Genomic DNA, 24753 nt, shown 5'->3' with positions numbered 1-24753 from the left:
CCTGGTCTGATCTGTTTTGGAGGCTGATACATGCAGAGCCTTCCAAAGGACAATCACTGTCCTTCCTCCTCTACCATAAGAAACTACTGATGGCAACTCCTCAACCCTGGATTGGCACATTATCAAAAGGAGAACTTTCCTCTCTTCAGATCTATCCTCTTACCATTTAATTATGGATAAGGAGAGATGTATTACAGCAGACCTGCCATTGAAAAGCTGCAGCTGGAACCCAAAGTTCCCCAAAGGCAGCCCCAGGTGAAGAAGGAGTCTTGGTGGCGCAGCGGACTAAACTGCTGTTAAAGTAGCACTTAGCTGCCAGCTGCCTGCAATTACTGCGAGTTCAATTCTCACCAGGCTCAAGGTTGACTCAGCCTTCCATCCTTTCGAGGTAGGTAAAATGAGGACCCGATTTGTGGGGGCAATAAGCTGACTTTGTATAAAATAGAACACCGCTCAGGTGGGGCCAAAAAAGCCCTACTAAGCAGGTATATACAAAAGTATGAAGGCTATTGCTTAATGCATTGTAAGCCACTCTGCGTCTCCAGAGAAGGGCGGCATATAAATTGAACTAATAAATAAATAATAAATAAATGAGACACATGGTTTTTGGTTGAAATACCTGACGGATATGCACCCATTGATTGCCAAGAAGTTTAACAACAAAATTGTGAAACTGAACATGGGTTAACATCTGGCCAAACCTACCTGTTAATGAAAGATCCAACAAAAGAATCAGCACCAGGCAACTTCAAGCCAATCTCCTGTTTACCAACAACATTCAAACTGCTAACTTATGTGATAGCTGATGTAGTTCAGTTTCACTGATTCCTCTATCAACTATACTGAACAAGTCAGGCCATGACTATCAAACATCAAAATCAGGCTATCCTACCTTCTTCACGAGGACTATTTGAGGCTGTATGTCCCGGTGCCTGGAAGCGGTGCGGATCTGGATGGGGAGGAACAGGCTTCGGCTCAACCCTGCCAAGACTGAGTGGCTGTGAATACCAGCATCTTGGTCCGAAGGAGAGGTTCCATCGTTGGCTATAGGGAGTGAAGTCTTACCCCCCTGGTAGACAGGGCACGCAACTTGGGTGTCCTCCTGGATTCGCGGTTGAGTCTAGAAGATCATATAACAACTGTGACCAGGGGGGCATATGCCCAGATTCCTCTGGTGTGCCAATTGCGCCCCTATTTGGACCGAGATGCCCTACGCACAGTTACGCATGCGCTAGTCACCTCCTGTATTGACTACTGTAATGCTCTCTACATGGGGCTGCCCTTGAGGACCACTCAGAGGCTTCAGCTGGTACAGAATGCAACCGCACGGGTTGTGATGGGAGAATCCCGATACTCCCATGTAACACCTCTCCTGCACGGGTTGCATTGGTTGCCGGTTGCCCTCGGGTTGAGATTCAAGGTGCTGGTAATGATCTATAAAGCTCTACATGGATTAGGCCCAGGATACTTTGCGGAGCATCTGCAACCAGCAACAGCTTCTCATCGCCCAGTGCGTTCCCACAGGGAGGGCCTGCTCTGGATACCGTCAACTAGACAATGTTGGCTGGCGGCCCCCAGGGATAGAGCTTTCTCTGTGGGCGTGCCCACCCTTTGGAATCAACTCCCCCTGGGGCTCCGGCTGGCTCCTGACCTCTGCACCTTCCGCTGCGAATTAAAAACATGGCTGTTTGTGGCGCCTAGCCTGGACTGAGGGGGTTTTCAATTATTTTAACAGGTTTTAATATTTGTTTAAGTATGTATTTTATGTTTTTATTGGTTTGTTTTAATTGTTGTGCGCCGCCTTGAGTCCTATGGAGATAGGGCGGCATATAAATTATATTAAATAAATAAATAAATAAAATAAATAAATAAATAAAAACACCATCTGAAATGGAATCACTGTTCAATTCTGTCCATATATACAGCCAAGATATTGCATGCAGTTTGCACTGGATAAATGTGTCACCTTCATCAACAGGAAATAAAATAGTGAAAACTGAAGGAATCAAGATACCCTATGGAAATAACATAAAAGGTTGGATGAAGATGATTACTACGAATATTTCAGCATCCTTCAGGCTGACAACATCAAACACACAAAAGCACGAAGAAAGTTAGAAGTGAATACATCATGGGAATGAAGAAGATCTTAAAGTCAAAAGTCAGTGGCAGAAATAATATCAAGGTGATTAATACCTTGGCAATTCAGGGTAATCCGAAGTCACGAGAATTATTAACTCTCCAAGGATATAAGGTAGACTGGTGGTCTTATTCCCAAGTGCACTCCAGGTATAAAAAAGATTTATATAGTGAAGGAATTTACCATAAAAGACAAGAATTGGATAAAATCTTATTAGGAGGAGGGAAAGGGGTACTATCTAAATGTTATGCATATTTATCGTCTCTGCAGATAGGACAGGATGTAGTGAAGGATTGTATGATAGCGTGGGGGCGAAATTTTGGATATCCCCTTGACTTCCAGCAATGGGAACAGATTTGGTTGAAAAATATGAAATTAACCATGGCCTCCTCATATAAAGAAAACATATATAAAATGGTCTACGGTTGGCATCTCCCCCCTGCGAGACTAGCTAAAATGTTTCCCGGGACATCTCCCTGCTGTTGGAAATGCGGTTACAGTAATGGAACTTACTTTCATCAATGGTGGAACTGCCCGCAGGCGGTTAAATATTGGAAAAAAATACGGCAGTGGATTTTGGAAATTACACAGATCAATTTGGAATTGAGGCTCAAGATTTTCCTGTTGGGGGCAAAACCTTCGAATGTTAAATCAGGTATATGGTTCTTGTTGATTCACATTATTACTGCAGCAAGATTAGCATTTGCACAGGAGTGGAAAAATCAATACTTACCGATGGATTTGAAAATAATATATAAAATTAATGAATGTGTGGAATCAGATAGATTAACTAGATTGATCAATGGTAAAAAAGATTCAGAATTTTATAACAGTTGGAAATTATGGTACGATTGGGTCCAGAAAAGATGGGATAGAATAGATATATGATGGCAAGTATGTATGTATAAAGGAATGACTTTGTATTTATGGACAATGTATTTACATTACACCATGGTGGCAGAATTGTACATTTCATTTGTGTATTGATGCATAGAATATATTAATAATAAAAAAAATACATTGGCAATTCCTGTTGCTAGATATATAGCTGGAATAGTGGACTGGACTCAAACTGAAGTAGAAGCTCTGGATAGGCAGACCAGAGAAATAATGAATCATGCCCTTCATCCATGCAGCAACGTTGACAAACTCTATTTAACAAGAAGCACAGCTGGCTATGGAATGTTGCAAGTATACTAGACGGTTGAAGAAGAAAAAAGAAATTGGAAGAATATCTGAAGGACAGTGAAGAAAATACACTGAAGCTAGTACACCATGAAAGCTTACTGAGTACTGGAGAGACCAAACTGGCCTACAGGAAAGGCCAAGTGAAGAGACATAGCAAGGCAAAGCATTACAGGGCCAGTATACTAACAAACTATCAGGCAAAGCAGATTATAACAAGAATCAGCAATGGATAAGAGCATGAAAATTGAAAAAAAGAGACAGAGGGGCTAATTCTGGCTGCACAAGACAAGCCTTAAACACATATGCACACAAAACCAGAATTGAGAAGAAAGCAACAAACAGCACATGCCATTTCTGCAAAGAAGCTGAAGAAACAATCAACCAACTAGTTAGCTGCTATAAGATGATCTCACAGACAAAATAGTAACAATGGTGTGTTGGAATAAGTTTAAGAAATACCATTTGTGTTCAAGCAAGAACTGGTAGGACTTATAAAATAGACAAAGTAATATAAAATGAAAGAGTTAAAGTGTTTTGGGTCTTTAGAATTCGAACAGACAAGCACCTGCCACATGGCAACCCAGACTTAGCAATTGTTGATAAGAAAGACCAAAAAGTTTGGGTAGTGGATATGGCAGTATTTGGAGACAGAAGAGTAGAGAAACAATTGGAGAAAATTACAAAATACAAAGACCTGCCAATAGAAATAGAACAACTGTGGCAAAAGAAAGCAAAGATACTACCAATAATAGTAGGCATTTTGGATGCAATCCCAAAACATTTGGAGTATTACTTGAACACCATCAGCACTGACAAAATCACCATCAATCAATTGCAAATTGAAACAGCTTACTGTACATCCTGCAACGATTCCTTTATTATCGTTAATCAACAACACCTACCTATCTCAGAGAAAGGACTTAATAGGTTGGAAGGACTTGGGAAAGACTTGATAAATGGATAAAAATGCCAAACCCAGTCTAAACATCTGGCTGACTATGCAATCAACTGTAATATATTAAACTTGTATGCCCTTGATTTCCAATGACCCTGGACAGCTGACAACAATCAAAGAAATTACAATAATATTGACAGAAGGTTAAAGATGGCTAGAATAATAGACTAGCTGGAATGAAGCAAAGGATTTCAGTGTCACTCCCTAAAGGTCTGGTAAAGCCCAAGTAGAGACTTAATATCTCAAGAATCACTTCTGTTAAGTTACCTTTTTATAATCAGAAATAGAAAAAAAAACATTGGTGTTAAATTAGCAAGCATTAAGACAATGGAGGCATGAACAGAGAAAGGATGATGGACAAATTCCAATAATTTTCTTGTCCTGTAGTATTCCATACTTCTGTTATTACTAGAGATAAATGATTATACAAGCATTAGCAATAGCATTTAGATTTATATACTGCTTCACAGTGCTTTACAGTCCTCTCTAAGAGGTTTACAGAGTAAGCATATTGGCCCCAACAATCTGGGTCCTCATTTTACCAACCTCGGAAGGATGGAAGGCTGAGTCAACCTTGAGCCGGTGAGAATCGAACTGCTGGCAATCAACAGAATTAGCCTGCAATACTAACCACTGCGCCACCACAGCTCTCACCACTAAGTTTACTGCCTATATTCTTATGCCTCCTTGCAACTGCAAATTAAATGCCTGTGTAGAAATAGAAACAAAACCAAAATGCGCACAACTAGAGATGGAATTGTAGTATCAAATTCAGAAGAACTAAAAGACTCTTAAAAAGCTAGCATGTGGGAAACTGTCTAGAATAAGTTGACCAGATTTTAACATTGGTAAAGAGGGACATTGTGGGCGTGGCTTATTTTGTGGGCGTGGCTAGCTGGTCACGTGACTGGGTGGGTGTGGCTAGCTGGTCATGTGACCGGGTGGCCATGGCTATGTGTATAGGGTAAGGTGAACAGATTTTAACATTGGTAAGAAGGACACCATTGTGGGAGTGACTTATTGTGTGGGCGTGGCTTGGAGGCCATGTGACTGGGTAGGCGTGGCTAGCTGGTCATGTGACCGGGTGGCCATGGCTATGTGTATAGGGACTACTCAGAGGGCTGAAAAGTCATTTCTGACAGGTCCTCACACTTTTGACTGGTCCTCACACTTATGACCATCCTCACATTTATGCCCGTGCAGTATTCTTAACAACCATGTCACTCATTTCACAACTGCTTCTCTTCACCATGATGACAAGATAGGGCAAAAATGTAAAATGTGAGGACAGTCGTAAGTTCGAGGACTGGTCAAAAGTGTGAGGACCAGTCAAAAATAACTTTTTCAGCCCTCTAAGTAGTCCATATGCACAAAAAGACTAACCAGAGGGCTGAAAAAATCATTTCTGACAGGTCCTCGCACTTTTGACTGGTCCTCACACTTATGACCATCCTCACATTTATGCCCATGCAGCATTCTTAACAACCATGTCTATTTATTCATATTTGTTCTCTTTTATTCTTTAAAGTTTAACCATTCATTCTTTATCTTAATATCTTTATATTTGTTTGGGATTGGCTTTCTTCCCTTTCATCTTTTTTATTATACAGCAATCTTTCTCCTCAAACCTACCACCTCTCTCTTTTCTTTCCTTCTTACTTTCTCTTCCCCCCCTCTTCTTCTCCTCCCTACTTCCTCTTCCTTTCTCCTTCTCCTCCTCTCTTCCTCCCCCTCTTACCTTCACTCCTACTCTAATTTCCCTTCCCTTCCTTCATCCCTCTCTATTGCTGTATCCTTTTATGCATATGGACTACTCAGAGGGCTGAAAAAGTTATTTTTGACTGGTCCTCGCACTTTTGACCAGTCCTCGAACTTACGACTGTCTTCACATTTTACATTTTACATTTTACCCTATCTTGTCATCATGGTGAAGAGAAGCAGTTGTGAAATGAGTGACATGGTTGTTAAGAATGCTGCATGGGCATAAATGTGAGGATGGTCATAAGTGTGAGGACCAGTCAAAAGTGCGAGGACCTGTCAGAAATGACTTTTTTCAGCCCTCTGGTTAGTCCTTTTGTGCATATGGACTACTCAGAGGGCTGAAAAAGTTATTTTTGATTGGTCCTCGCACTTTTGACTAGTCCTCGAACTTACGACTGTCCTCACATTTTACATTTTTGCCCTATCTTGTCATCATGGTGAAGAGAAGCAGTTGTGAAATGAGTGACATGGTTGTTAAGAATGCTGCATGGGCATAAATATGAGGATGGTCATAAGTGTGAGAACCAGTCAAAAGTGTGAGGACCAGTCAAAAATAACTTTTTCAGCCCTCTAAGTAGTCCATATGCACAAAAGGACTAACCAGAGGGCTGAAAAAATCATTTCTGACAGGTCCTCGCACTTTTGACTGGTCCTCACACTTATGACCATCCTCACATTTATGCCCATGCAGCATCCTTAACAACCATGTCACTCATTTCACAACTGCTTCTCTTCACCATGGTGATAAGATAGAGCAAAAAACGTAAAATGTGAAGACAGTCGTAAGTTCGAGGACTGGTCAAAAGTGCGAGGACCAGTCAAAAATAACTTTTTCAGCCCTCTGAGTAGTCCATATGCATAAAAGGATACAGCAATAGAGAGGGATGAAGGAAGGGAAGGGAAATTAGAGTAGGAGTGAAGGTAAGAGGGGGAGGAAGAGAGGAGGAGAAGGAGAAAGGAAGAGGAAGTAGGGAGGAGAAGAAGAGGGGGGGAAGAGAAAGTAAGAAGGAAAGAAAAGAGAGAGGTGGTAGGTTTGAGGAGAAAGATTGCTGTACAATAAAAAAGATGAAAGGGAAGAAAGCCAACCCCAAACAAATATAAAGATATTAAGATAAAGAATGAATGGTTAAACTTTAAAGAATAAAAGAGAACAAATATGAATAAATAGCAGTAATTAGAAACACACATACAAACATACAATTTATTTTCTTTGAACAGAGTATTTGGCCGGTTCACAAATTTAAACAGTGTTTAGTCACTTCAATTAAATTTACAATTTCTATATTTCCTTTTTGCCATATTTATTCCTCATCTATTTTTTTAAAAAAACCAATATTACCCTTCATCCTCATCTCTAATCTTAATCAAATTCAATTTTTCCCTTCTATTCTATATTATACCCTTTCCCATTGTCATCTATTTTTATATCCATCCTCACATTGTTTAATTATGTAATTATGTAATACAGTTGTTTAATACAAATTCAACATTTTAATATAAATCAATTAGTTATAAAACTATCTTTTTTGTATATTAATCAATATGAACATGAATATTCCTATTATTTCCATGCAATCCAATTTCTTACAAATCAATTAATTATATTTACCAATAATAATAAACCAAATAATTTCCCCCATATATTCCTCTGAACCACAACTTAACCATTTCTGCTTTCAACACAATATACAATTAATAGTATCTCAATTATTACAATTCCCTACTTAAATACAGCTTTTTTTTCTTTTGTGTTTTAAAATCTTGAACTCTCCTCCTAAATTTCCCATTGTTTGCAGTTTTTCACCTACCTTTTTTGGGGAGGAAAAATAAAAATAAAAATAAATGTCTCTCTGCCTCATTTTGTCACGTTGCACCAAAGATCCTGGTTTCGGTTTCGTTTCTGCAGCTTAGCTAGGGGAAAAAAAAACTCTTTACACTGATTGCCTGTAGGGCGGCCCTTTGAAGCCCCGGGCAAGAGTTTAAACAGTTTTTTTTTTCTTCTAGCCATCAGCTGGGGCTCAAGAGGCAGCGGGACTGAGGAGGCAGAATGAAAAATCGGGACTTTTTTGAAACGCCGCGGGACGCGGGACAAATTGCTAAAAATCGGGACTGTCCCGCCAAAAGCGGGACGTCTGGTCACCTTAGTCTAGAACAGCACAATAGTCACCAAAAGGAATATGGAGTATCTCCTACGGCAAAAATAAAGGAAAACCAATCAGGAGGTTTTTGCTGCAGTTTCCACTTGTAATTGTAAGATTTAAATCATCAAAAACTACACTACTTTGCTTAAGGTGATCATCACCCATGCATAATTTTCTTGATATACTTCTAAAAGTAAAATCAAAACATTATGTATAAATTTCATCTGACAAACAGAAGAGGGTTTTTTTCCCCCCCTGCACTGATCCCTGAACATTGCCCTCCATTAGCTTCCCCTCCATCTCCTTTGCAAGAGAAGCCAAGACACATCTCTTCTGCATGGCTTTTAACTGCTAATTGTCAATTAATAAATATTTTTCTTGCTTTTTCACTCTGTACTTGCATTTTTATTTAGCTGCCTTGAATGCTTGATTGGAAAGAAAGGTGGTATATAAAGTAAATGTATAAATGAATAAATCATGCATTAATAAACCAGAGGCCTGGAGAAATGTTTTTTTAAAAAAATATACTTTATTGATTTTAAAAGGTTTTTTAAAAAGAAAACATCAAATCTCTGTTAACATCTGAGGTGTCGTGTAATTACATATTTACGTTATATACATTATATACATATCAAATATCTTCAAATCTACCATTATTGAAAATAGACATGTCCTTACAATCTCATTCTATTATTCCACCATTTGTACCACCTTTCCCATACTGCCTTGAATTTTGAATTCGCATCATCATTAAGAACACTTGTTAATTTTGCCATTTCTGCGCATTCTAAAATTTTGTTTATTATTATCACCTCTGGAGGGGTTTGTTTATCCTTCCAGTATTTTGCAAAAATTAACCTGGCTGCAGTTATGACATGTATTGTAAGATGTATCTTATCTTTTGAAAATCCATCTCCAATCATTCCTAATAAGAAGATTTCAGGGGAAAATTCTATATCTTCTTCCACTATTTCTCGTAACCAGTTTCGTATTTTTGTCCAAAACTTTTTTGTCTCGGGGCAGGACCACCACATATGAAAGAAGGTGCCAACCTCCTTTCCACACTTCCAACATATTGCTGAAGCACTGGGAAATATTTTTGCTAATCTAGCTGGCGCTAGATACCATCTATGGAAAATTTTGTAATGGTTCTCCCTATAAGTTGCTGATTTAGTCAAATTATAATTTCTGTTCCAGGCCTCCTCCCAGTCATTGAAATTTAACCTATAGTCCATGTTTTTTTCCCAAATATTTAATTGATTTCTAGCTATTCCTTCTGCCCTGTCCTCACCTAGTAAAATGTTGTAAAATCTCGCTAGCATTTTCTTTTCAATCCCCAATATAATTTTGTCCAAATTGTTATGCTTCACCTCTATACCAAATTGATCCCTATCTTTTTGATATCTTGAGCTTATCTGTAGGTAGCTCCACCAGTCTAAATTGAAGCCTTGATTTCTTAATGTTTCCCGTGATTTAAGGATACCATTATCATCTAATATGTCTTTATACATGCCAAATTTCAAAATACCTCTTTTATTTGAGGCAGTCAGGGCCTCCATGATTGAAAGCCAGTTCGGTACTTTCACATAAAATCGTTGCCTAATTTCTTCCCATGTTTGAATAAGGGTCTCCCTTAATTTGTATTTATGGAAATATGATTTTTTTTTTGTTCTTTAAATCCCATAAATAGGCGTGCCAGCCTGCCTGTAGATCGTGGCCCTCTAACATCAAGATTCTCTTGTTTTTTAATGTAACCCATTCTTTGACCCATACTAGTTTAGCCGCCTTCTGATATACTTCCCAATCAGGTAATCCAAAGCCACCCATGTTTCTTTTCCCTTGCAGTGTCTTGTATGCAATCCTCGCCTTCTTCCCTTCCCATAAAAATTCTCGCACCTTCTTATTCAGATCCAGGAAATATTTTTTATCGAGATTCACTGGTACAGTTTGGAATAAAAATATAATTTTGGGGAGAATGTTCATCTTAATTGCTGAGATCTTACCTGTGAAAGATAATTTTAACTTCTTCCATCTGTCTGTATCCTGCTTTATTTTTTGTAATAATGGAATGTAGTTATCCTCCTTTAAAGAGGAATATCTTGAGGTGATCCATATTCCCAAGTACTTTATTTTCTTCACTATCTGAAGATCTAAGGACTTTTCTAGCTCTTTCTTATTTGCCTCTGTCATGTTTCTTGCTAAAATTTTAGTTTTTGTTTTATTAAGCTTAAAGCCGGCGACTTCTCCATACTGTTGTACTTCCTGGAGTAATTTGGGGCCAGATTTCAAGGGATCTTCTATTATTAAGGCCACGTCATCTGCAAAGGCTTGTGTTTTGAATATTTCTTTCTTAATCTGCAGTCCTTTAATTTCTTTGTTATCTCTGATCTTCCTAAGTAGGATTTCTAGCGCCATTATAAAAAGTAGAGGGGACAAGGGGCATCACTGTCTAACTCCCTTTTGTATCCAAAATATCCACATCTTGTCCCCGTTTATCAAAATACTCACCCTCTGTTTATGGTAAATATTTTCGATCATTTTTCTGAAATTTGTTCCAAATCCCATTAAGTCAATTTGGTTGACCATAAATTTCCAGTTCAAGTTGTCGAACGTCTTTTGGGCATCCAAAAACACTAACGCCAGCTGTTTTTCCGGGTGCTGCTCATAGTATTCTATGACATTTATTACAGTCCTCAAATTATCTCTCATTTGTCTCCCTGGGAGGAATCCCTTCTGATCGTTGTGAATCCAGCCATTTAGAATTTTTTTTAGTCTTTCTGCAATTATACTTGTAAATAATTTGTAATCTGAGTTTAACAAAGAAATGGGCCTATAATTTGCTATCTGTTTCGGGTCAGCAGTCTTTCAATATGAGTGTAATGTAAGTTTCTTTCCAAGAGTCTAGGATTCTTGTACCAACTAAGACCTCATTAAATATTTCTAACAGTTCTAGTTGTAGTTCTTCCTCAAATTTTGTATAAATTTCCCCCGGGAGACCATCTGGGCCTGGTGTTTTATTTTTCTTAATTTTGGTAAGAGCCAATTTGAGTTCTTCTATTGTGATTTTATTGTTTAACATTTCTTTCTCTTCTTCCGTTATCTGTGGCAGGTTAGCTTCCATCAGGTATTGTTCAGTTTTGTCTGGGTTGATCGCTTCCTCTTTATATAAGGCTTCATAAAATTCTCTCGCTCTTTCTAACTTATCCTCTTCTTTTGTCAAAATATCTCCATTGGAATCTTCTAATGTAAGAATTTGATTTTTTTCCTGTTCTTTTTTTAATCTGTACGCCAGCCACCTTCCAGACTTGTTGGCGTTCTCAAAGTGGTAGTGTTTTATTCTCTTGATTTTTTGCGCCAACTCCTCCTGATCCAGAATATTGAGATTATGCCTTGCCATCATCCATTTTTGTTTGGCCACCTCGTCTCCCGGGTTTTGTTGTAGTTTACTATCCGCTTCTTCTAGTTTCCTATTATAAGCCTCTCTAACTTTCCTTTCTTCCTTATTTTTGAACGCCGTGTACGATATTGCTACTCCTCTCAAGTACGCTTTCATGGTATCCCATACAATTTCCTTCGCCGTGCCTTGCTTGCCATTCTCCATAAAGAAGCGCTTAATTTCTTCATTTAATTTTATTATAAACTCTTTTTCATTCAAAAAGTTAGTCCTTAGACTCCATCTCTGTTACTTTCTCTTGTTAGTATAATACCAATTTATTTCAAGAAGTTTGTGATCTGCCCAAGTATTTGTACTTATATCCACTTTCTTAATTTCTAGACCTAATTTTCTAGTAGTCCATACCATATCAATTCTGGACCAAGAATTCTGTGAAGTTGAGTAAAAGGTGTATTGGGAATCATGTGGGTGTAGAGTATGCCACATATCAATTAAGTTAATTTCATCTACTAGATCAAAAAAGCTTTTTGGCAGAGGTAATCTTTTATTTCTTTTCCTTTCCCCACTTTTATAAGGGTTGACAATACCATTAAAGTCACCTAACATACATACATACCATTTAGATTTTAGATTTAATTCTGTTTTAAACGTATTTTAAATTGTTTATATTGTATGTTTTTAATTTTGGCTGTTCACCGCCCCGAGTCCTTCGGGAGAGGGGGCGGTATAAAAATCTAATAAATAAATAAATAAATAAATAAATAAATAAATAAAAATTTCAACATGGGCCCAATTTCCTAATTGTTCATGTAATTTCTTATAAAATTGTCCCTGTTCCAGCGACAATTGAACCAAAATTCTAATAAAGTCTTTCTATCTTCCCGCTCACTGTGCCCTCCGAGCTCTTTGTGCAAGTAGTCTGCTCCCTCAGAATTCCGCTCTCCGCGTCAGCTTGTCGAGCTCTGCGCCTTTAAGATCTGCCCTCTATTCTCCGTCGCCGCTTCTTTTCGCTCCGAGCCCTTCGTTCCCGACTACGCCGACCTCTTCTTTCGATGTTTGATCGCACACAGGCAGGGAAAGCGTGGCTTCAGATCTGACACGACCACCTCCGATCTTCTTAGCTTCCCGTCTTATTGCTGGTTCCTACAGCTTCAGGTCCCCCACTTTTTAAAAAATTTTGATTTATATGCCGCCCTTCTCCGGAGACTCCGGAGACGCCCATTGTAAGGGCGGCTTACAATGCGTTAAGCATTGAATGGCGGGCTCACACGCGTTGGGTCGACAGAGCCGCCCGGTCTTGTGAGAAGTGTTTGCGCTCCACTTTCTCGCTCGCCTGGCTCTCTCTTTAGTCCGCGGGGCTCTCCAGGTCCCGCGCCCCCGAAGGGATCCCCAAAACACAGTGACAAGAGGTGCTGGGGAGTAGTGATTACTCACTCAGCACCCTGTCGCTGCAGATCACCAACGAGAAGTCGCCTGGAGAAATGTTATAATAAACTAGAGAGATAAACTCGGGATTCTGCAAAACTTCAGAAATGGCATTGTTTCAAGAACTCACCTTCCTGAATATTTCAGCTTTCTTTTTCTTTGCTTTTTAAAAATACAAGTTTATACTAACGTTTACTCTGAAGACATGTTTCTTGACCAGAGCATATAATACCAGTTTAAATCCCAGAATATGCATTCCCTTGTTACAAGCATAAGGATGATAAATTATATACCGAAAGAGAAAAGATGTTATTATTTTCTGTTTAGGTGTCATCAAGTTAGATTCAGCTCCTTAGTATGTTCCACTATTGGCCAACCTAACTTGTAATAATAGTAGTAATAGTAGTAATAATAGTAGTAATAACTACTAGGTAGTATTTCCAGGGATATTACAATAATCTTTTTGCCCTTTCTGTGATCTTCTTCTTCTGCTTCTCCCAACTTTTGAAACCATGCTTTTTAGAAAAAAGGCCACCATCCAATTGCATCACTTACTCAAAACATGGGAATTTCTATTTACTGATTACTGCCTCCGGGGAAGTAGTCATTCTTCTTTAGTCAAGGATAGATTGATTGGTTCTTCTTGCAGTCCATGATACTCTTAGTAACCAACTTCCAATCAATAATTTCAAGGCATCTATCTTGCCCTACACTTTCTCAAGTGTCCAGCTCTCCTGGCCATTCATTACCATTGGAAATACTTCTTTATTCAATATTCTGATCTTTGTCAAGTGTCACATTAGTGTTCAGCATTTTGAATTCTAATGGCATTGTGTACATTTTTTCTTGATTACAAAAGTACACAATGTTTTTTTAAAAAAAAAATTAAACAAATAAAAATAGAGCTGATCTTAGAAACTTTTAGCCTACTAATGCTAAATGAATATTTAGAAATATATACATATTTATGAATTTTAGTAGTTGTAGTAGTTATTCCCAATTGATGCATCAACTACCTGTTAACAGAACATGGAGGTGTTGACATGTATTCATTTGCTGGCATTACATAAGCTGACAAAGGGCCCTGCAGCAAGATAAATTGAGGAGAAAAGAAATCTAAAACTCCCCTATGCTAACATAGCTTTGCAATGATCAAAGATACTTTCATAAGCGAAACATATCCAATTGTGGTTCACGTGGAATCTGTCATTTTTCTAGATACCTTCCACGATCTGTTTTGACAACAACATTTCTCTTATATGAACTGAATTGGGCACAGTCTGCAATTGCTTAAAACTGTTAGATGGCAGCAAAGAAAACAAAAGCATACCCAAAGCCCATAAAAAACAGAACAATCGACAGAAGGGGATTTCAAAAGTAGGAGAAGAACACATATTGAAAATGTTATGCAATGCCATAACATTGTCAGCTTATATTGCAGTACAGGTAGTCCTCGACTTATGATGGTAATTGAGTCCAGAGTTATCGTTGTAAGTCATGCTGGTCATTAAGTTGGTTATCACATGACTGTGCCCAAACTTATAAACTTTTTTTGCAGTGGTCGTCGGGCGAACGTTGCAATTGTTAAGTGAATTCATGTCTGCAAAGGGCTTTTTTTGATGGAATCTGGAAATAAATTCAACTTTCCAGTTGTAAATTGTGGTCACGTGATTATGGGATGCTGCAAGTGGTCAAAATGCTATTACATGTTTGTGAGGGCGGGGTGTCAGTCATCAGAACTTCAAATCTGAGCTATAAGCAACACTATGGAGGTCACCAAGCTACTTGTAATATGTTGAGGGCTACCTGTATATTATGTTCACCCAGAAGCCATAAATTATAGGAACTATTCCTTCTTTTTTCTTTCAATGTTCAAAGTTCAAGCAACCCTCAATTCATAAAGAAAGTGGTCCTTCCATTTTATAGCCATTGGAATCTTTGTGAGTGACATCAGAAAATAGATGTTAACTACATATGTACAATTCATGCTACACCCCTTTCCCAGCTGCCTGGAATTTGGTGCACTGAATTTAACTAAACATGTATAGTATTGTATTGTAAATCTTCTGAAAATTAACTGCCAAGTCTCTATCATAAAGCATTCATTAATTTGAATAGTCTCTTTCAGATATTTATGAGTCTTAAATATGCCCAGTTATTAATTCTTCATATAAACACCTTAAAAATAATTACATGCTCTGTCAGAACTCTAATATACTTTCAGTTCTAGCTATAAAATAATTACCTGAACTGTTTCCCCCTACCTTCTTTCTCTTTTCAAAATTACCTTGGATTTTTTTTTATTAGAAGTCATTAGTGTCTGCAAAGCCAATCAAATGATGTCTTGCTCAATGAAGTGCCAGATGCTTAATTCTCAGGCATAATTGACAGCTATTATATATTACATAGTCACAAGCTCCAGATGTTATTTAATCAATCAGTTTCTTTCTCATTTTCGTATAGCATTAATATTCAAACTGGCTTACAAATATATATTTAATAATAACAACAGGACAAGCAAAATATAACTCTGTACACAGTATGTTTTTCTTAAAGTTCTTCTTAATCAATTTGGTTTTGAGGTATCCTGGTTTTAACCATTAATACCCCAAAATCAATCCTTCCTTCCTTCCTTCCCTCCCTCTCCTTCTCCTCCATTTGCAGTTTGTAGCCTTTCTGGTGTGTGTTATTTTTGCTGATTTCTTAAGAAGAGTTTTAGCCACTGCGTCAACTTTGCATCTATAACATTAGTAGCAAAGAAAATTATCACAATATTCCCTAATTATTAAACAATGTGTTTAAGTATGGGGTTTATAATGTTCAGTAATTCATTTTATATGGTTGCAAAGAAACATTTATATGTTACCCAATCTGATTACAGATAGTCCTCATTTAGTGACTGTTTTGGACAGTGACTTCAGAGTTATGATGAAAAAATAACTTTACAACTAATCATTCACAATCACAGCATCTCTCTTTCTTTCTCTGTGTCATGTATGCACTATTACAGTCGTTGGACACCATTAGTGTGCCTGACCTGTTTTTTTTCTTTCTTTCTCCCTTCCTTGCAAAATTGAGATATTGCCTAAATGAGATATCCTTTTCTCAGCTGCTTTTCTTTGCAGTGCAGTATGGCCCTAAAAACTGCTAACCGCAAGTTAATAAATTCAGCACTCTGACTTTAGTTAGTTGATAAGAACCCTCCAGATGGCAGCTCTTTTGCTGCCTGATATTGACAAGACACTGATCAGTTCCCTTACTCTCCTGTAATCCCTTCTTCTCCAATGATTTTTAAACACAAACATCAATTCTCTTCTTACTAATCATCTCAATGCCTCAGTGAGTATTACAAAGACCAAGGAACTGGGGAATAGGGGTTGCAAGATTTGCTCCCTTATCCAGCTTCCTCATAAATTGAGTTCCAGAAACTTGCCCCATTATTTGGAGTCACCTGAATAAAGGAAAGGAAAGCTGAGTAAAACTGTAAATATAGTCACAATTACTTGACTTTTCACTTAGCAACCATTTTGTGTAATGATCAAGTTGCCAGTCCCAACTGTGGTTGCTAAATTAGGACTGTCTATATCAATACTGCAGTTCAAATCTATGTGGTATTCTCAAGACTGGATTAGTAAAATTCATTGAATGTTCAATTGCTTGGGGATTGGGGTAGATGATACAACTAGTGTTTAAGGCAGTAGTTGGGTTATTGACTGGAGGGTCTTTCAATTTTTTTTCCTTCCCAGCTTTTTCCTGCAAGTACAGGCTCTACTTTTTTCAGTTAAACCAAGTATCGTCCATTGGTTGCAACAGGAATTGACTTGTCTCCTGAGCCTGGCATCATGGGCTGAGTGAGAGTAACTGGCCCAAAGTCACCCAGTCAGTTTTCATGACTAAAACTCACATTAGACCAAACCAATTCACTTTCATGCCTATATTGTATTTGTTCTAAAGGATCAGCCATCAAACCACAGTCAAACCTTGATGCTAAAATACTAACATTCTAAACAATTTCGTACAAAGTTACTTTGAAGAAAGTCTGTGTTCTATAAGTATCCTAGGCACATATAAACTTTGGATGACATTTTATTCACTACTCATAAAGTGTCTTGCAGATTGTTGTGCTGGCAACAGTCCTGTAGAACCGCTTCCTCTTTGTGGTACACTAGACCAACACTGATGTGTTTTAGGCATCTTTTAAAAACTCAGGTTTTTATGATGGATTTCCATGTAATTGAACTGTGCTTCTCTCTAATATATGCTTTATGGATTATTTTTATTCACATCTTTATTCAGAGAATTTTGTAAATCCTTATAAATAATATTGAGATTGTTTCTGTGCTGAAATGATACATAAAATATTTTAAACAATGGTAGTAGTTACAGTAATGAACCACTGACTAAATCAATAAGTTAAGTTGTATAATTATTAAATCAATAATACATTAACTTAAATAATCTTTTAGCATTATCCTAAACGTTATTAGAGGACATCTGAAAAATTTGCAGAAGATTTGCACAAAGTCAGATTTACCTATGAACTTGTAATTATTGCAAGTTTGTTCTTTAAAAAGCAGTTTCTTCAAAATCTCCTCTTACTATTCTTACATAACACATTTTTGAGATTGTATGTCAAATCCATTTCTAACTTCCTAAATGGAAATTCCCTTTCAGAATTTTTTTGGGGGTATTCTGATTAGGAATTCTTTCACATACATATTAGCCAAAATGTTATCAAATTAAAATTTGTTTCCACAGTTTAAGTGCAGTTGCCAATGTAGTCCAGTCCATTAATGAACATTTGGTTATTAAATTTAAAAATATATAATAGATCTTCAGGTACCAAAGAGAAGGAATCTAATTTGTCCAATTATTCACTATAATATCTAATAAAACCATATCCAAAATATTTCTTATTTTCTATTAGAGTTTCCAGATTTAATATTTTTAGATCATATCTATTTTCAAGTTTTATAATTAAAGTACGGTAGGAGACCTCAGGGCAGAGCTGATTTTTATGTTTGCCAAATTTTAAATAGGCTACCAGTTCAGAGATATGCTTTAATGGTCTCTGAATCCTTTTTGCTGGAGAACCAAATAATATTTATAATATATATGCTTAAAGTTAAGTTGCTCTTTCATTTTACCCATTATTTTAATGAACTCATCATAGTTGCTATGTAATAACAATATGCTATGTTATAGTCATTGAATTAATAGGTTGATACATGAGTTTGGCAGTTACTCTAGCTTTCTGTCTATCCATAAAAAGGGACCATTTCTTTTATTTTTATTACTTTCTCTAAAAATGAATTCATTTTTAAAAGAATATTAAAATTATCACATTCATTTTAGAAGCAAGAGTTCAGGCTCATCCAAATTTCATTATTCTTTTATCTAAGGGTTATGATACATATTCTAAAATATTTTATCTCTGTAAGATTAAGTTCTGTAAAGTAGATACTCCATGTATTTTTTAACATTATTAAGTGGCTGGTTTTTCTGACATATACATTTCTTACATCTATGAAAGCAGTAGGAATATTACTGGAGAGGGTTACTTGGATAACTTTACTTAATTTTATCTTAAAAGTTTTTTCCACTGGAGTATAAAGAAGGGGCACTTTGTAGTTTAAAATATTACAAACAGTGAAGAACTGACAGATAAATTCTTAAAATTATTTTTAAAAAATAAATTGAGAGATAAATCCATAGTCACAGTGTTGTGCCTGCCTGACAATGCAGAAGATGAGGGAAACGTCTGGGATTAATAAAAGTAGTATTTGTTTACCACAGATCAAAAGATAGGCACAAGTATCCTCCTTTGATAAGGACTCCAGTAGTAAGAAATGTGTTAGGAAAAAGAAAAAAAACCAACCAACAAGTATTTCAGGATAAAATTCTTCATCAGAGCAGGATTGTCTCACCCCATCAAAAAAGGAATAGGTGGCTGTGTCCAATATCGCAGCATCCAATAGAGACTTTGTCCTGTTTGTCCTCCTACTCATAGGTTTTATTTATTTATTTGTACATTTATTTATTCTATTTATATAGCCATTCATCTCTCACACATGGCTCTGGATGGGTTAGAGTATTAAAAATTAAAATAACCAAAATAATAAGAACAAAATAATAATTTGTAGAAGGGTATAATTAATCTCACTAACAATACAGTCATTTTGCAGGCTCTACACCACCACTATATAAAATTCCAAGGTGAAATAGCAAAGCATTCTGTTCAGGTCCTTCCAGATGACCAGTAAGATCAGGGCCATTCTGACCCTAAAGGGAAGATGTTCTGTATTGGTCCTTGACTGTAATAAAGATTGAATTGAAAATTGGAATGGTGTTCTAGAGGATGGATGCCATAGTAGAAAAGGCTCTCTTCCTGCATCCCATTAAATTACATTCATTCATGGACAAGACCCCTAACATCCTTTCTGTTGGAATTGATAGGGCATGTAGATATGATTTGGGAGAGGAAGTTTCCTCAATAATCCAGCCAATGCCATGTATGGCTTCAGAGGTCATAACCAGCATCTTGAATTGAACTGAGAAGCAAACTGAAACCAATGCAGGATGTCAACAGCATTGCTAACTTCACCAGAAGAAGAGATGTATAATTGGGTATCATCAGCATACTGATGTTACCTTATCCCATAACTACAGATGACCTCACCCAGTGGCTTCATATAGAAGTTACCCAGAAGTGAACAGTGCCAATTTGGTCTAGTGGGTAAGGCACCAGTTTAGAAAACAGGAGACTATGAATTCAAATCTTGCCTTAGCTATGAAAGCCACCTGGGTGACCTTGGGTCTGTCATTCTTTCTCAGCCCAACTCACTTCAGAGGGTTCTTGCTGTGGAGAAAATAGGAAGAGGAAGATGTATTGGACATGTTAGCTGCCTTCAGTTGTTTGCAACAATAATAAACGTGGGATACAAATAAATACATGAAATAAAATATGTAAAATAAAGTAGGGGCTGAGGGCACGACTGCTTTTATTCCTGTATCTTCAGAATTTCTACTGAGAGCTAATTCTTGCTTATGGGGACTTGCTCTCCAAAAGCAGCATAATTCTGGAAGAGTGCTCTTATATAACTTTGCCTACTGGCACAGCATTCTCAGCTATCTTCATTCATGAGGGGCTTGGAAACAAATATGTGACCCTTTCAGAATTACAGGTGTGAGATAGCTAATTAATGTAAATTAAATGCATATGTATGTATACACATAATGTATCTCAGACTTGATCAGACAGTCCAAGACTAAAAATTAAGGGAATTCTAGGGAAAAAAAACCAATCATTTCAAAGGCTGAAAAAACCCAGAGAGATCCTTTTCTATTAGTTGGCTTGAAGTATAGCATTCCTGCGGGATGTCCAGTGTTCTTATTCAGATAAAGCTGGTACTTTTCCAACCATCTGGGTATATTCCTCAGGGCCTAGGCATTAACAGATTGCAATATTACTACTGAATATAAGAAGGCCTATTATTACAGGGCTTCTCACATTGTTAAGGTTAAGTATGACCTTCAAAATGATAAATTATGGCTAGTAAATGTATAACATTTATGAAGAACATCTAAACAATGCTAAATCACTTAGAGCTGCCCCCAAGAAGGCTGCATTCTGTAAATTCTACAAGGAATATCAGAGTAAATAGCAAGTTGCCCACTGTAAATTTGTGACAACTGCCTGTCACCCCATCCCCCAATCTATTATGTCCTTGGTAGTGCAGTCTGTGAGACACACTTCCAGCATCTCAGCAAAAAAAGAAAATGTACAGATATCTTCCCCTTCTAATATTACCAACTTTTCTCCCAAAATGATAAAACATAAGTGAGAAGCCTGGCATTGACAAAAATTGCTGCATATTCCTCTCTCCTTTTTGCATCCCTATCCAGGCATATTTATTTGATTTACAGCTGAAGACCAAAAAGAAAGCAATTATATATTATACACCAATAAAACAAAATAAGAAATTAACATATTAAGATGACAGTATTTTGTGACAAACATTAACTGAAAATCTAGCTAGACTATTCAATCTAAGAATAATTTAAATCCAGCATCTTCTAAAAGCAATTAAATTGATCAGAATTTGGTAACTTTTATAAAAAATCACAATAGATTTCAATTTTAGATCAGTCTGTCTTTGGCATGGATGGGAAATATTAACTTGCATTGCCAAATATGGTATGTGGTGCAATGCAAGAAAACCTGCAATATTGTCTTAGTGGCTTCATCCAAATATGGCAAGAAGTATTTCAACTATGGGATATTGTTAGACTCCCTTCCAACCCACTGGAGAATAAAACATTAAGCTTTATGTAAGAAATGGAGAGATTAACTGAAAAATAACTAGGCCTTCATAATAATGACTTCGAATGTGTCACTGGTTAAGACTCAAATCAAAGTGCCTACCATGACTTCCCTCAGTCCAAATGTTAGCAGGAATTGTACAGATAATCTCTAGGAGATAAACTTATGGGCAGGGACAGATTCCCTTCTGAGAAATTAGCTTTAGTTATGCTCATTTAAATATCCACCAAAAACACAGGCCAGTTTTAACTGTAGAAGTATGCTTACCATGGATCAAGAAACATGAAGCATAGCGTTAATAAAAGTTGACTGAGTTGCTTCTATATTTTTTTTTTAATTCTAAAATTGCCTCATACAGAAAGAGATTCAGTACCTTAACTCAAAATAATTTGATTGCTGCAAGTTATTGTAACCAGAAAATTTATCTAAAGCCCTGAAGCCTTCTGGGTACTGGCTATCATTTTTTTAAAGTTTGTTGCTCCAAAGCAGGAATACTTTCCTAAATATTTAAATAGCTTAATCTGTTCAATTTGAAATTTTCCAGTTTTGGTGGGAGTTGACACACAGCTTAACAAATGAAAACACTTTCATTTAATTTATAATTCTTCATCATGTCAATATATTACTACAAGCTGGAAGGCCCGCTGAACATTGGTTTGCATCTACAAGTAAGAATGAAGGGGTCATCAAAATAAAGTAGGACAGATACAGTATTATTTCCTAAAGTCAGAGCAGTGTTTCTCAACCTTGACAATTTGAAGATGTAAAAACTTCAGCTCCCAGAATTCCTCAGCCAGCATGCTGGAAATGTTGAAGTCCATACATCTGCCAAGGTTAAGAAATACTGGATTAGAAGATGAAATTCAGGTTTTAAAAATGTCTTTTCTAATAGAAAAAAATTAGTAGAATATAGAAAAATTAAGTAACAGGAGATTAAGTATAACACTTTCATTTCTTTTTAGTATTGGTATTAGGGCATAAAGAGCTCCAATGACTGCATACTTGATTTGCATATAGGTATTCTGATGCAGCAGCATCATGGCCAGTTACTCCGTGATTTATGGATGTAATTGCTAATTTCCTTCACTGAGGTTAGCAATGGTATGCTCCTTATAGAAAAGGAAATTGGATCACCAGAGATGCAAGTAACCTCATTTCCTCCAGGACATGGATGGCAGAAGAGAGCCATTTGTCTCACTTTTTGTCTTGAACTGCTATGGTAGGATTTGTTTCTAAGAAATCTTTTAAAATATCTCCAAGGAACTTCAGAGGCATTCATCAGCTTCCTTATAGATGTTCCCTTGAACATGACAAAACCAGTGCTACAAATGTGTATTAGAGAAGATGCAGATATTACAGAATCACTTTCATTTTCTGTGAGAAATAGTTTCTTCTGTGAGGTGAGGCTTTCTAAATTCAACTAAATAGCGTGTTGATTGAAATCCTTTTTCTCTCTTCTATTTTAGGCATGAAAAGTAAAGGTGGCTCTTTTGGTCCATGGGAAAAATATGTTTAGGTATTGTTTGTTTGTATTACCTTAGCTACAGTTAACTCGCATTATTTTGATTGTCTCAACTCAAAGCTCCACCTCATTTTATCTAGCCTCTTGTCTTGAATGATTAAATCAGCATATTTTATTATTAGTGTTGGCTAACTGACTTGGTCTATTAGCAAGATTATTTATGGAAAAGTGCACTAAGCTAATACCTTGTATTTGGGCTCAATATCAAAATCAGCTACTTTATGTTTAAGAATTAACTTAACCACTCCAAAATTTGGCAGGGATGATTCCCACCTTAGAAGCTAATGCTCCTCCAAGTTATTTGTTTGCTTGTTTGTTTGCTGCCCTTCTCATATCCAATGACTCTGGAAAGCTTACAACATAAAAGCATTAAAAAAACATTAAAATCATCAATCATAGAAACACAGCAGATAAAATAATTAGCAAATAAAATAATTAACATCCAATGGCAAAGAGGAACCAGGACACATGGGGGGGAGGGGGGTGCCCAGTAGGTGGGATTAAGTTTTAATTAGTCAACCATCCCTTATGAAGCTCCCCCACTAGGTCCTCAGGCTATCTGGAGCCAGATCTTAAGGCTCTTATGAAATGTCAGAAGAATGGAAGCCAATCTCACCCCAGGAGGTAATATGTTCCATTGGGCATGAACCAAAGCAGGGAAGGCTCTTCTCCTGGATCCTGGCCAACTGAAATTCTTTGGCTGACAGGATCTGCAGTATGCCCTCTCTGCCGGTGCAGGTGGGGTGGGCCAATCCCATTGACGTTGGGACACCTCCTCAAATTTCACCATGCTTTACTTTCATTTTTTTGCATATAGTTCACTTCATCAGATATATGATGCCTATTTTTGTGATGAATATATACAGTCATATAGCAAGATGGGAAATTGTGAACATTGAACTGCAAAGGTAATCATTGTTTAGCAACTGCCTCATTTAATGATTATTCACAATTACAATAGTGATGAGAAATTACTTGCACAACCAATCTTTACATTTATGACCTTTGCATGTTTGTAAAGGAAAGGAAAACTACAGTAAAATTGTGATGTTTCACTTAGTAATGGCTTCGCTTAATGACTGGCAAGCCAATCCCAATTGTGGTTGCTAAATAAGAACTGTCTATATTAATAATTGTTCATCAACAAGCAATACTGAATACAAATCTTGTTGCATTGGTAAATTCATTGCTAACAGGATTAAATCTTCGAATGAATTCTAACTCAACAATTTTGCAACCCACTTGCAAATTTTTTTCAGGAAAGCAATCAGCACATCATGGAGTATCTTGGGGAATTGAAATGATGTTGGATATTCCATTTATAATGTAACATTTGCTTCTATCTAATAAAATAATAATTATTGTTAAGGATATTGGTGTTGTGTTACCAACCAGCAGAGTGTAGAGCATAGAGAAACGATGCTGAGAGCAATGAATAAGAGATATGCAAACTGGTTTATCAAAAGATTACTTTATAGTAGAAAAACAGTCTCATAGTCTTTAAACAAATTCCAAGTCTTTGCCAGTTAAATCAGTCCAGTAGTTACAGAATCTTCTTACCCAACAAGCAGTAGTTGGTTAGAATAACAAACTCACTCTGGTTCACAAACCACGATGGTAACAGATCCATCCAACGATGATTAGCAGAATGTTAGCAACTCCACACACTATGGTAGCTTATCATACTCTGGTAGCATATCACATCAGCTTCATACACAATGGCAGCATATCATAGCAGCTTCATCATCAAACTGAATACGTTACAATACCTTGCTTAAATACTCTCACAACCAGTCATTACCTAATTACAGCATGACTCAGCATTACAATGAATCAGCAGGAAAACTTTTAAAGTAACATAATACATTTACAGATTAAAGTTACAGTACACATATATTGCCTGG

At 36.9% G+C, this 24753-nt stretch overlaps 1 protein-coding gene across 50 annotated transcripts in view; it reads right to left on the bottom strand.

The window, feature by feature from the left end:
- The window catches only part of ADGRL3 (adhesion G protein-coupled receptor L3), a 624693-nt gene that overhangs the window by 444850 nt on the left and 155090 nt on the right, over positions 1-24753 (bottom strand). For 7 of the 50 annotated variants that reach the window (XM_034411052.3, XM_087888334.1, XM_060690267.2 and 4 more), the window contains one exon: positions 893-1120. The exons of the other annotated variants lie outside the window; for them this stretch is intronic. The gene's annotated coding sequence lies outside the window, so the exon portion shown is untranslated. The remainder of the gene's footprint in view (positions 1-892; positions 1121-24753) is intronic. 50 annotated transcript variants of the gene reach the window in all.

The sequence above is a fragment of the Pantherophis guttatus genome, chromosome 2 (genome assembly GCF_059756535.1).
Source record: "Pantherophis guttatus breed Tessera chromosome 2, ASM5975653v1, whole genome shotgun sequence".
Taxonomy (NCBI): domain Eukaryota; kingdom Metazoa; phylum Chordata; class Lepidosauria; order Squamata; family Colubridae; genus Pantherophis; species Pantherophis guttatus.
The sequence above is the reverse complement of the archived record's forward strand: the minus strand, read 5'-3'. Positions and strand labels throughout refer to the sequence as shown.